Source organism: Lepisosteus oculatus, chromosome 10, assembly GCF_040954835.1.
Source record: "Lepisosteus oculatus isolate fLepOcu1 chromosome 10, fLepOcu1.hap2, whole genome shotgun sequence".
Classification (NCBI taxonomy): Eukaryota; Metazoa; Chordata; class Actinopteri; order Semionotiformes; family Lepisosteidae; genus Lepisosteus; species Lepisosteus oculatus.
The window spans coordinates 262,764-276,989 of NC_090705.1; the positions used below are offsets into that span (position 1 = coordinate 262,764).

General features: G+C 37.4%; 1 protein-coding gene and 1 long non-coding RNA gene across 3 annotated transcripts in view; one reads left to right on the forward strand and one right to left on the reverse strand.

Moving 5' to 3' along the window:
• Positions 1-411, forward strand: part of LOC107078711 (uncharacterized) — a 97,720-nt gene extending 97,309 nt beyond the window's left edge. Inside the window, exon 3 of the long non-coding RNA XR_001479679.2 lies at positions 314-411. This is a non-coding gene — a long non-coding RNA (uncharacterized lncRNA). The remainder of the gene's footprint in view (positions 1-313) is intronic.
• creb5b (cAMP responsive element binding protein 5b) overlaps positions 1-7,625 on the reverse strand; it is a 104,523-nt gene extending 96,898 nt beyond the window's left edge. Inside the window, exon 1 of one of the 2 annotated variants that reach the window (XM_006636066.3) lies at positions 7,519-7,625. The gene's annotated coding sequence lies outside the window, so the exon portion shown is untranslated. The remainder of the gene's footprint in view (positions 1-7,518) is intronic. The other variant, XM_015358154.2, reaches the window with a different exon arrangement.
• Between the last annotated feature and the right edge of the window lie 6,601 nt (positions 7,626-14,226).

A 14,226-nucleotide genomic window follows, 5' to 3' on the forward strand; every position in this document is an offset into this window, starting at 1 on the left:
GAAGCAGACTGCTCAAGACTGTGACTCAGAAGCTGAAATCTGTTAGTATAGTAATGAAAATATAATTGTTTTCACAAATTCCAGTGAGAAACCAAAAACATGTTGTAATATTAGGGTAAGAAAAATCATTTTCAATACTAAATCACAATACAAAATTTGTGTTGCCTTTAATGTCCAAGTTTTTTTGCTTTTATTAATTAAATGCAGACACCCTCAAGCAATTGATTTATCTAAAATACAGTCAAATAGCAAAATAAATGTTTTTGGTTACTCTTAACATTCTCGTTAAGATTCTTTATTGTTTGTTTCACAGGATGGCGGCAACGTTTTCATTCCCCAGCCCTGAAGTTATCCTCCGTCATCCCTAGGAGAGTGTGAATCAAAAGTCCTTTTACACCAGCACTACCAAAACAAAGCAATGGAGCTCAAATAAAGTCCTAAAACTAAGTTTTTAATTAGTTTTTTTTCCTTTCAAAAACAGAACACAGAATAATACAAATCTGTAAATTTGGATGTAATGGTAACATTCCTAATGAAAACTTTCTGAGGAGTTCAAATATACTAATAATGTAGAGGGATGTCCAACTAAGGCAAAAACATGTAATGAAAATCAAATCTGAAAAACGTTATACTGTATATACCTACTGTAGCCATTCATTGATGTAATAACCAAAACGCCAGAGGGAAGATATCAACACATCAACTAAATTCTCACACATAAATCGTGAAACCTTGAGACATCAATGTATGACACAGCCACACAAAATGCAGGGAGTGTTAGGAAAGTCACAACATGTTCTGCAGTGCTCTAAGCACACTATTCTCAGAATAAAGCTGAATGCGATTCATCAAAGAAGGAACCTGCAACAGTGCGACTAATATGTTTGCTTACTAATTACTAACAGCTGCAAAGAGGGCATCAAACTTCTCAGAGGGAATATAGTGTGATCTAATACAGGCATGTGTCAAGGCGGTAATCAGAAACACCACTGCTAGGCATTTAAAGACACATTGTTTCGGAAAGCACCGTTGGAGACATAGAAATAACTCACCACAAAAAATAGCACAAAGGCTCAGTACACCAAAAAGGACTTAGAAGTATTTAGATACTCACTTCCTTTATATAACACACCATTTTCATGCAATTAATTAATATAATACAGAATATTAACCCTTTATTTTAGAGACTTTTTAGAAATTGACTTGTTACTAAGAATGTATTTTAAGAAGACAACCTAAAATACATCCAGGGGTGCATAATATCAATAATATAGAGACAATATTTAGATGGACTACTATGAAAATTTGGAATTAAGGGGAGCATTTTAGCAGGCATTTGGAATTCCAGTCAATCCAAAATTACTAACACTACAGACCCTCTGAATTGCCCATCATAGTTCCAGCTGAACAACAAACAGCTGAGCACGGCTGGGGACTCACTGGAGACTCATCTGGAGATGAGCTGGGAAGGGTTACTTCACCTCACCAACTACAAACCAGCGATCGAGCAGCAGCCCTGGTCAAAGTCAACAGGGACGGCTCTCTACTGCCAAGGTCAACAGTGCAACAATATCCACTGGAGAAGCTGGTCAGGGGAATAAAGGAGCCAGTTAGCAAGCAGGACAAGACTGTCTGCAGTCGTCACCCATTCAGGGCGGCTCAGGAGCTGTGATCCTAGACTTTAAATCTGGCGTTCCAAAAGGAAAAGGAAAAATACAGACTGCACAGAGGAAAGAATTAAAGAAAGATATTAAAAAATGTATGTTTTGTACTAAAGTATCATCTATATTATTTGAATATAGGGTCTGCACTCTGAAAAAACAAAAGGCCTTTAGTAGTTCCAGACTCAATTTGGATCTTGGTGTAGTGAATACATTTTACACACAAAAACTAAAACTGTTCAAATTGTGATGAATATATCAATATTATGAATCAGAATGTCCATGTGATATTACTTGTATGCCTGAAATGAACAGATTATATATAAACAATGTTGAAAATGGCCCAACACATTAGTTGATTTCATTCTTCATGCAACAAAATAAAACACGTCTACTCAGTAAACACTCTGTGTGATGCATTCTGATGTGTGAGAATGAAGTGTGGCAACACAAAGAAACATCTCCATGAACAGCTGTACTTTACATCATAGGCTGTATGATAATACTTACAATTAGGCCTTAAAAAGAGTATTAATGAATATGCTAACAGCACGTACATACTTGATGACATTTCTTTTCAAAATGTAAGAGAATACAGGTTTTCCTGTATAGTTCTAAGTCATCCAGAGAAGGTGATGTGATTTCTTTACTATATTTCACTGTAGGAAATTGAGCTTCATAAAATAAAAAACAAAACAGACTTCTTGTTTAAAACAAAATGACACTTATTCCTGCTTTAAGACTTCTTTGTTATCCTGGACAGAGTACAATTATAAAAAATTAAGATTATGCTGACAAAATAATCGAGCAAAATAACTATTCTAACTTTTTAAAAAATATGTTAAATTTTACCAATTATTTTGTCACTTGATGTCAAAACAGTCAAATATGGTTTCATTTTAAGCAAAGCAGTCTGTATCTTGGTTTGATCCTGCGTCTCCCTTCATAACACAGATACCCTGCAGCCTTTTGAATGCAAAGTCTCTTGAGGACAGCAGTGCAAACAGCACTCCACTGAGGTAAAACATTTGCAAGTCACATGTTACCCCCATTTACAGTATAATTTCATCTGAGATGTTACTGGACCCTTCAAAAATAATTACATTATTATTTATTTGTTCAGCAGCAGATGCCCTTATCCAGGGCAATTTCAATTGTATGCAAAGTTTATACTGAGCATAAGATTTTCATCCACTACGTTACTGCAAAAAAAAGCTCCACAATGTTCTAAGACAAATGGGTACTGAAACACAAACAACATTAGTTTTGTTAGATTCCAGTTCCCTCAATTCCACCAAAAACACGCCAAAAAAATCAATTATTAAGGAACGGCAAAAGTGGATAATTACAGTTATTGCTCTTCGGTTGTGTTTAACCGTGTGAATTCTGCAACCTCACTATACCTTAAAGAAAATTTCAAATTGAAATCCACTTGTATCTTCCACAGAGAAGCTAAATAGCACACATACAGTACTGTACCAATGCTATGGCTTTATTTCTCAAATGCTTAGTTGATATTTTATGTAATAAATCACCATGTTGATGTTTTAGCTAAGTATAGGAAATTTGGTTACATTATACAGTAAGTAACTCTTCATGAGAATTAAAGCCAGGATTAGGGTTTGGAGTAGAATTTCATAAGGAATTTGAGTATAATTCTCCAGGTACACATTAGAATTCAAACAGTATGGCATGAATAAGAGACAGGCACAAACTTGTGTTAGAAATCTGAGTCGTGCTGCTCCCCAAGGGCTTACAGGGACCAAGTTCAAGGTAAGCACTGTAGCCCTTAGTTTAATTTCTCATGCTTTTCATGTATAGGTCTTCATCTATCTATGACCCATGTGTTTATATGTACGTCACTATATTGGAATAAAACAAAAAGAAGACAGACTTAAACCACCTTCTCAATCACAAAACCTCACTTCATCTATTAAATCTATGCAGAATTAGCCAAGAATGACAGACGAATATCAGAAGAAGCCCAAAAACACTTCTACTTCTCTGGCTGAAGCCTAATTTCTTTCACCATATTTGTATACGTTTTTGCAGCAGAAAAATCACAGAACTGAAAAGGGCACATACTGTAATCAAGACAGCTGTACTCCATGCATTAGGCCTCTCTATAAATATTTGTTATAAATTATGTGTAAGTGTTGACACCATTGCACAAATACTATTGAAGAAAACATTATTGTCAGGTTTAGAATTTTACTGGTGGTTTGAAAAAAAATTAATATGTGCACTTTAAAACCTGGGAAAGATTAAACAACACAAAAAGGTACAACAATGACAAACATTTCCTCAGGCTGTTCTGACAAAATCTCAGGCTGTATGACCTGGGTTTTTATCACATAATAATGCAATAATAAATGGTAATTTCCATAAATTGGAAGGGGTTAACTTTTTATAAACACGGAAACTAGCAGAAACTTTCCTCTGAAATTCAAAATGACATATGTGTAACTGCATTTTTATTTCCACAACTTACTATATTACTTTTCCATTTATTTTCCTCATAAAAAAACAACAATGATATTGGAAAAGCAATTCTTCCGCAGAAAGAGGATATGTTTTTTTGAACTTTGTGACCCCTTCCAAGACTTACAGTACATATGGTCCTTAATAATAACACAATCGGCCTCTTTGGCCAGTGATGCCGTGAACATTATAAAAAAAGAATGAAACTGCACCGTCCTGCGTTTCACCCAATTAATTATTTGTAAACTGTGCAGCATTTTACAACAAAGACATTTTGACTAGGTATTGATATCTGATTATTAAAGAACATGTTGACAAGGATTGACAAAGTCACATATTAAATGTTTTATTTCCTAAGAACCTAGTTCTGAAATCTAGAAGTTTTAACATAAGATTGCATTTTAAGACTTCTCTAGTTGGCTTCTGCAAAAGTGGGTGCAGATTCTAATTAATTACTATAATACTATACTGATTTGGGTAATTCAATAAGCAGTATCGCTATATAAAGCTGCCATCTAGTTAGTTAGATACAGTAGTTAATGTTTTCCAGTAATGGGAGGAGGCAATCAAACAATTTGGTGTTTTAACAAAAGAGCATACATGAAATTCATTTTTGAACTGGGATGTTAAAACCAAGGGTAAACACTAGGAGAACTGATACAAAAATATATTTAATGAACGGTAAGCTACTGTACAGTATTTGCATTAATCTGCTCTTCTGGCAGCCTGAAACTATACATCTCTATAGTGCACAACGATCAAGGTTTGAGGTTTTCATGCATTTTTGTTATGTTTCTGTGAGATTTTTTTTGTCAAAATTGTCCTGTGCCAATAACGGAATATAAACGCCTGACCTGAAACTGTGAAGTGCATTTGTTTGTGCAGTTACGTCCACTCAGAAGACTGACCTGAGCAGAGTGTTGTTTTCCCTGTCTTTCTTTGTTGCTAGTTACACATGCTACCGGTGTTCTGTTTTTGAGTCATCAGATACTTTACAGTGATGTGACCCTTCGGTTCAGTCTTATTGAGGGTACAATTACTACATGTTGTTGCCTGGTCTGTCTCAAAATAAATGCTTTCAATACTTCATTGATCTGCATCAGACTTGATAAGCTCCCACCAGTCAAGCTGGATGGTCTCCTCCTGTTTTTAACTTTTCTTATGTTCAATATCTGACATATCTGTCAGAAATGTGTTTGTATTTTACAGAGGCAGGTGAGATGGTCCCTACAGGTAGAGGATTTTGAAATGGCAAAGGGACTAGCAGACATTAGTTTTAAAATGTAGTTCATTTTTTAGTCTTTTTCTCATCGTGTAAACTTAGGTAATGTACTGTGCCTTATTTTTATGTCAGTATATTTACAGATGATCAGGGAGAAGTTAATCGCTGTTGTAAGCATCTTGTGTACAACACCAAACAATGCGTTGTCTGGATGTTATAACTTTACGTTGCGTCATCTGCTGTAGTTTACCTGAGAGCCGACATAACTGCGGTGTCTTCGTGACTTAAAGATATTAGGTCTTACTGTTAAAAAAATAATAGTCGATCTTTAAAAGTGGTAGCACAGTTTGTTTTACGCCAAAAATGACGTGAGGAACTTTAGTCTTTTGCAGAAAGCTGGGAAGATGTGAATATATCTTACTGTTTTAATTGTGTTATTTAAAAAAATACATTCGAGATGACAGTCCAGGTTAAGAGCACCCACTCGTACTGAAACGTTAATCTTTGGTATATTATCACGTCTAATAAACTCTGTACCTCTATTATACCTACACCTATAATTATATGTTTTATTAAATATTAAAACTAAACTGAATGTTTTGTGAGGATATAAACTTGGAAATTATTTTAGCCTCAGAGCCCGAGTCCCTCTCGGACTGTTAAACCGTCTGTGAGCACCGGCGCAACTCTGGAGCGAACACGGCTCCGGCGCCTCTCGAGTGGAGAGCTTCTGCGGAGAAATGTCTATATGTGCTGTCTGCGTGCTGATGTTATTAACTTCACCTTTCCAGCATGAACAGCATGATGAGTATGCCCTCGAATCCCCAAGTGAATCAAAAAATACTTTGGTTGATCGATTCATTTAGATTTTACAAAGATCTGTATAAAATGATATGCCATCTATCTACGGCTTCCTTGAGTTTCTTAATCCGTTATCCGACTGCTGGTACATGAACATATTCACCCTAATGAATGCAAGACACTATTCTATCCTATGTGAATGGCTTAATAAAGACAAAAGGCTCGGGTACTTCATTACATATAAACGATTGATTGCAATAGCTTTCAGCAAACAACTTTTACAAAAATCATGGCTACAGTAAAAATGACAGCTGAAACAAGCCTTCTGGAAGGCAAATCGAGGCAGACGCGTTTATTCAAAACTTTGAGGCTCCAGATTAAAACATCGTTTCAGCCTGTGGGTTTTAAAGGCAAGAGTGCTTTGTCAGCAGATCTGCCCCTGAACCCTTCAATATCTCAGACTGTTAATCAAACACTTACTGGTCTGCAGAATGACGTAATCCTGAAAATATAATTCTTATTTACAGTAAAACAGCACGCACGGTTAGCTGCAAACGACAATGAGTGAATGAACAAGCAAAGTTAGATTAATGATATATTTCACCACTAGAAAGAGTGAACCGAAACTGATAAACGAGACTTTATTGTTGCTCGTCAGTAAATCCGTAACTGTATATTACTACATTACTTTATATGTTGCTAAAGTGCACGTTTTCTCACAAACAGTATTTGGGCACCAGCGAGCATGAATTCCGGAATGTCACCAGCCTGCCACTCTCCTCGGTCAGCCCCGTCTTTGTAGGGCTCGCCGCTCTGTGTTGTCTGTTATTGACAGGCACATCAACCTCACAGACGAATACCAACAGCTTGGGGTTCATGTAAGGCAAAGAGACATCTTCAGACTGGAGCCCCCAAACCGGCTTTTTCGTCAGAGAACAGTTGTCCGCCGCAAGTCTGCCAATGTTTAACAGCTACAGTTCAGTTCGACACTTAACACACCCCCGGATTTGACTGCATACTTAGAACGACAAGTCTGCTTTTGAAAAACACAGACGTGCTTTTAGTTAGACTGACCTGTAGCATTCAGAGAGTACGCAACCTGTTAACTTTAAAAAAAAGTAATTTTAGTCACAGCAGTTTACATTACTTCACTGTTCGCTGATACACACGCTACAACTCATACAGATCTAACTGTTTATTAGCACGGGAATAATAGAGATGGATGTCATACATGTTATTTCCAACAGAAAACATCAGTAATCTAAGCAAAGAACTTAACATTCAACATCTGCAGGCTCAGTTCCGCGCTATTACAGAGTTCTGCGCAATAAAGGGCAATTTTTATGAACTTACCAAACAAGTGCAGAGAAGAAGCAACACTCTATGAGAAGGAACCACGTTGGACTGAGAGAAGATTACAATACGTTCTATTTAGAGAAGCATTACATCACCCCATGGTGACGTCACGTGGGATTCCTGAACTTCTAAATCATTGCGGTCCGCTCGGGGGTGGGGCGGCCCGGGCGGGCGGGGCCAGGCCGCACGCACGCGTACGGCTGCGCGGCGGTGGGTGTGCCCGCTGTCCGCCGCACCGCCGGGCCGGGACGGTCTGTCTGGGGCGCTGCTCGGTGACGCTCTCAGAACCGAGCCTGCTCGGCCGGTGCCAGGGCTGCTCCATGCCTCTCCGGAATGAACTTTGTTTCGTTTCCCAAATCGCAGTGAAATACAGCAGAAAGGAAGTTCTGAACCAGGAGCGGAGACGCAGACTACAGGAAAGGTTGCGCTGGCTTCACAGACCATTGCCCGAAGCATAATAAACAGGCAGCCAGTCGTATAAATACGTCGGAGCCAGGGTTTCTTGTGGCGACTTCTGAGCAGCCCAACTCTGGCGGGACGCCTGCGCTCTCCCTTGTCAATTAACCAGCGTGACTCGAGCGAACCCAAGCAAATGATGAATAATGAAGCCATGTAGCATAAATAAATAATGCCCGGGATTATGTCGACTTCTAAGTGTTGAATTTAAGAGATGCCATTACAGAACCAGTGCTGATACCGGCCGGACTAAGGAAATGTTTTAAGGTGAAAAATACCACCAGTGATCAGAAACATACATCCATTTTTAAGAAAACATTTATTGCTGTACATTATGTTAGGGGAATGATAAAAACAACTCGATGTAAGATGTAGAGTATGCAATAACAAGAGCAAACTAATCTGAAGTTCCCTTTGAGTAGTAGTTTTGTAGGGTCAGGGTCAGATAAATAAAGTTGAATGCTATCTGTAAGAATTAATACAGACTCACAATTTCTTGTTTTTTATCACTGCTGTATTACTATCATTTATTAAATAAATACAAATTCTACCTTTAAGCAGATTTTAGAAACTTCATTATGACAGCAGGTGACTCAATGAACCTCCTTTATATCCCAACATGGTTAAAAGCCTAAGCTGTAGGTGAAAAAAGAATAACACATCTGATCTGTCTGCTGTGAGCGCTGTCAGACATTCATGTATTGACATGTTTCAGCACATTCACACAGTACTCTTCGTTTATTGTTGTCAATGTCTAAATCTTCATGTGCGTGCTCAGCCCAGCCCATGCAGCGTTTGAGCTCATTAACCCAAGAGGTTGATTAGAAATCAAATTCCAAAGCAAATTCCTTGAAATCCTTCAAAGGAGGATGAACATGGTCCAAATGATCCCTTCTGGATTCTATTTAAGGGTCTCATACATTTACTTTGATAAATCATCATGAATGAATAAAGAAAATATCAAGAATTTTTTAAAATCAGATGTTTTAAAGTCCATTTCTCATACTGTACAGTAGATCAACATTTATGAACTGAACCTTAAGTTAAGGCAGAACTGAATTTTTTGCACCTTTTGCTGAGTGCAACATCAGCAAATGAAGACTGTTCTTATTGAGGTGTTTATAATGCAGAATAACATTTAACTTACCTGAAGGTTATAGGGTTAAACAATGTAAAAGCAGGAATGTTTTCTTTTTATCCCTACAGCTACAGTGTATGTGTAACTCAGACTTAACCTCCTTTTTGTATGACTGAACAGAAACATTCTGTTTTTACTAGGCTTTTACAAAGTCTGCATTAAATTAAACCAAACTCACACATCCTAAACAAGAAAACAGATATTGAAATTTTAAGCTTAATATTGCCCTTAAAACATATTGTCATTGTCAAATAAAATTCTTCAGCTGCATGCAAGAGGAAGACAAACTGTGTAATAAACCCTGCAACGACATTCATAACGTTTCGGCTAATCTGAATTAAATCAGACTTCTCCAGTCATTGTATATTTATTTACATACGTCATGGCTTGTTATGCCAGCTTTACAGTATGTTGCCCAGCTTCCAGGAGGCCTGGTGCTATGTTTACAAAGCCTTTACCCAAAATTAGTGTCACTCAGTGAAACAAGGGCCCTCTGTTTTCCTTCTCCCTCAGCTGCCATGCTGTTCAAAATTCATTTATTTATAACCTCGACAAATCACTTTAGCCCCAGAATGTACCTCAGAAACCTGCTATTGTAACAATCAGGCTACTGTGAGTGACTGTCAGGTGCTAGGTGTTATGAAATTAGTGGAATGGCACTTAATCACATAAAATTCTATTCATAAACAAAATATCTATTTCTTTCAAAAAGAAAAAAAACATTATTGAATAATTTCACAGTCTTAAAGATGCAAAACTTCTTCTCTTAAATATGCCATTTGTGTGGTTGTTTTAGCAGGAGGAAATCATTATAGTCTAAAGCAGTCTCTGTCATGACAAACTGCACATGTATAATGTGTTTATCAGAAACTCAAGATCACATATGAAGAATTTACATATGACAGTTCCCTATAGTGTGTTAATTTTGTACTGCCTCCCACAAAAAACGTTCAATTTGCAGTTTCAAAATCTGTGTAAAAATAACACCCTTGAGACAGGACATTCATACTGCTTTGCTTCTCACACATCTGGCCATTTGATTGCACTTAGGAAAGAGTTTTCAGGTAACATGTAATTAATAATAATAACAGCACATGGAATTGTTTACGGTACATCACGTAGTTAAAAATTTTTGGAATTCATAACATTGGGTGTCACACTGGCCTTTCAATTAGTTTGCAGAAAATGTATGATGATTTAGAAGAAAAGGGAGAGTAGAGAAAAACTGCAGTATATGAGTCTGTGTACAGTATGTATGACTACAGAACCTGAGACACACGAAACACGATGTTTCTATTTCAGATGCTTCTTAGAAGATGCAAAATTTTTTGGTAGCACATTTGTTACATATCCTAACAATTTGTCTGCCCTTTTAATTGCTTTCTCACATCGTCTCATGATGTAAACAATGTGTCAGCATTAACACCTCAGTCTTTTTTATACGTTGCATGATCATTCTCAGTGTTTCCATTTTCGTTTTATACAGTAGTTAAATTTTTTGCTATTTGCATCCAAAACCCTGCACATGTCCACATCACCTGCCGCATACAGTATCTGACCAGTCTTGAATTTGATATAAATCTTTCAGAATTGCATCTGCTGCTTCTTGCAGTTTTTGCCCATCCTTTCCATTTGGTATCACCTGTAATTTTGACCAGTTTACTAACTATTCCATAATCTAGATCATTGATGCAAAATAGGAAGAACAGTGGTCCTACTACATATCCTTGTGATACTCCAATGATTACATCACACCAATTTGAGGATTTACCCCTTAACTGTACTCTCTAATTTGTATTAAGGAATTCTCCATCCAAACAAATACATCTTCCTGAATGCCTAATGCATTGTAAATTGAGAAGTAATCCTTAATTAAGAACTTTATCAAAAGCCTTCTAAAATTTAAAAACACAAATGGGCACAATGTTATCACTTCTCCAGTTTATGGGCAAGACCTCTGTCTTGAGCAAATGCAGCAAGAGTATTGTCAATAGCTTCTGAATAATAAACAAGCTGCTCTAGCTGTGTTGTTTACGCTGGTGCCCTGGCTTCTTCCAAGAAAGAGCTCGATGAGACCCTTAAGTCACCTAGAAACCAAACAGGCTGGGTTGGTCAAAATACCAATTGTAACATTTCTTACGGTCATTCAAATTCTCATTTATTTTTCTGTGTACCAGACACCATGTGAGATCAAGCAGTGACTGACAGCTGTGTCATATTTATGGGGTTAACCTGCATATCATTCGTCCTTTGCTACACCATACATTATCATTGCCTTCCTTTACAGTGATTTGTGTTTCCTGACAAACAGGAGCTATGCAGTAAAGTACCTTGTGTAAAAAGCAGAAGCCTACAGGTATGCTGTAGAAGGCAGACCTCAACTTTTGCTTGTTACGATACCTTCAGAAACTTCAGAGATTTCTGTAAAGCCTCATTAAGTCTGCTTCCTTCTGACCCTGATCAAGGATTCGCACCACGTGAGTCATGTAGGCTGGACCTCTCTATGCTAATGCTTAACACCGAAGAAACCACGTCAACAGGAAGTGGCCCCTGCAGTTGACACAGTGTTCCTCGCAGCTACGGCAAGAGCCTGCTGACTCATACGGTGATTGGCAGCTTCTACCTCAGACTCCTGGATGCTGCGTTCAAGTCAACACCTACTTGTTTAGTTTAAAGAGATTTCCATGACACCATCCTTGTGCTTACTAAGGAACAAAAACAAGAAGCTGTAATGTATAGCAAAATACCAATTAACCTTGTTTTGGCTGAAAACATTACATCTAATTTCTTTATCCTCACACTCTACAATTTTTATAATTCATACAGTGTACAACAATGTTTTTCAAATATGACCATGAACTGAAATTAACACGTTGTTACTATTGGAGTGGCTGCACTAATTCAGCCACAACAAATAGAGTGAGTACTTACGCAATCAACATATTTTAGTTTTGAATTTTTTTTGCAATTTTTGCTGACATTTAACTTCCTTTAGAAATAAGAGCTTTCTGTTTGAGAAATAATACATCATTTGTAATTCAACAAAACAGGACATCGCTTTGGTGAATATGTCACGTTGGCCTGGTCTGTCAGTGTTGACAAGTCTCCAGAGAGCCTGGTCTGTCAAAGCAAATATTGCTGCATCATCAGCACCAACTCAGAACCCACTTAGTATGAAGGGGCAGACAACCAAAAAGCCTTCATGGTAATCAAATTCAATTCAATTCAAAATACTTCATTTATCCTCAAGGGTGGCCAGCACTCCAGGCCAGAAGAAATCTTTCCGTACTTGACACTGTCCATGCTACTGTACATTACTCATTCCTAAGGATCCACAGAGACAATGGGTTTGTGGACTTGGGAACCTTTTCTGACAATTTGCGAAGAATATAAAGGTGCATACCGCTAAATTAAAAGGGAAAGGAAAAGGGAAAGAAAATATATTTTTTGCTTAACTTGAGTAAAGTTTGGGAATCATTCCTACATATCATTTGGTGATGGAAACAGTGAAGCAAATTTTCCATAAGGGTTAAAAATGTTTTTTCAATCCTGTGAGTCTTCATTTTAGTTTTAGGCATTCATGTTTTCTGGAACATGCTTGCTTTATCAGTAAAAGTGCTCAGAACAAGTAGAGAAGAAAATTCTTTAACAGCAGTGCAGGTAAAGATCTTTCTGTCATTTACTGTGCAGTGTTCTGGAATGTTTAGATCTCAAAATGTTTACTTTTTACACCACAGAGAATCAAGAACATATTCCACTGAGTAATGGTGTTAGGACTGGAAAGTTTGAAAAAGTTATGCAAGACAATGTCTGAGCCTGGCAAGCAAACTAGGTGGAGGCCACTGCCTTCAGTATACGCCTATAATAAACCCCAGAGATCTGTGAACTGGGGAGTGGGAAGAGGGAATTATGAAGCGTATTAAGAGTAAGTGTGATTTAGTGTTGTAAAGATTTTTTTCTCTTTTCCTTTAATACATGTCTGTCATGTTTCTGCCAGCATTTTTCAATTTGACCAGACAAGAGTCAACTGTCTCAGGACAAACCCAGATGGAAATGGCAATTTCAAGTCTTTTTTCTACTTGCTCCTGTTGACAGATGAAACAAGAGATTAAATATATTTTAATAACCCAATGGTCATTCTTTCCTAATTCTCACTCTTTCCCCTAGGGTTGATCAAGAGGAGACAGCTTCCCATCACAACCTTTAGTATCACTCCAGGTCTCTGCAGGGTCAGGTACTTTAACAAGACCTTCATTGCAACTCTGGTGGAAAAGGCCTGAAAAAATATTAAAAATATTTTTTATTTCTTTATTATATCAGATAAGTGCCCTGCGATGGACAAGCATCCAGTCCAGGGTACACCCTGCCTTGTACCCACAGCCTTGTACTGGATAAAGAAAAGGTAGCTACCCATGTATTCTGTTTAATCAGGATGTTCAATCTCTGGAGAACTACAGTATTAATCGAATGTTAAAAAATATGGTGTAACCAGTAAAAAATGTTATTAAATACTAAACATAATCTCATATAGTATTTATTCAAAAACTATTGCATGAAGTGCAATAATATTAAAAAAAAGAGTTGGGCGATTAAAACAGAACAGCTTTGTTTTTGTTTTATTCCAAATCTAATCTTACTAACGTCATGAGTGTATGTCCACCCCAACCTCTTGGGAGAACCACGAGAACAACATGTTTCAGTTATGAGAATGTTAAAATTATATTCACCATCCCTACCCAGACTAACTAAGAACAAAGCCACTTGGTTTTAAAACTGTCTCCTTCTGGTCCTCATGGAGGTCTTGTTGTCTGTGCTGTGAAGGATCGAGTTGCACACAAAAAACATTTAAAACTTTGAAATATTTCAGAACAAATACCTGCATACTGTCGAACAACAAAGGAGACAGGCTAAATGGCTGCAATGGTTTATAAATGTCAGAAAGCAAGAGATAATTTGTACAGAACTAGAGCCCTGGCACTGAGAAAAACATTTCCTAACCAAAAGATCCCCAGAGCTGATAAGACTCTGTTACTGCTGTTTTAAACCTGTGATCAAGGGGCTCAGGCACACCCCTGCTCTGTGGGAAGAAACAGATCTCAGCTACCCCTACC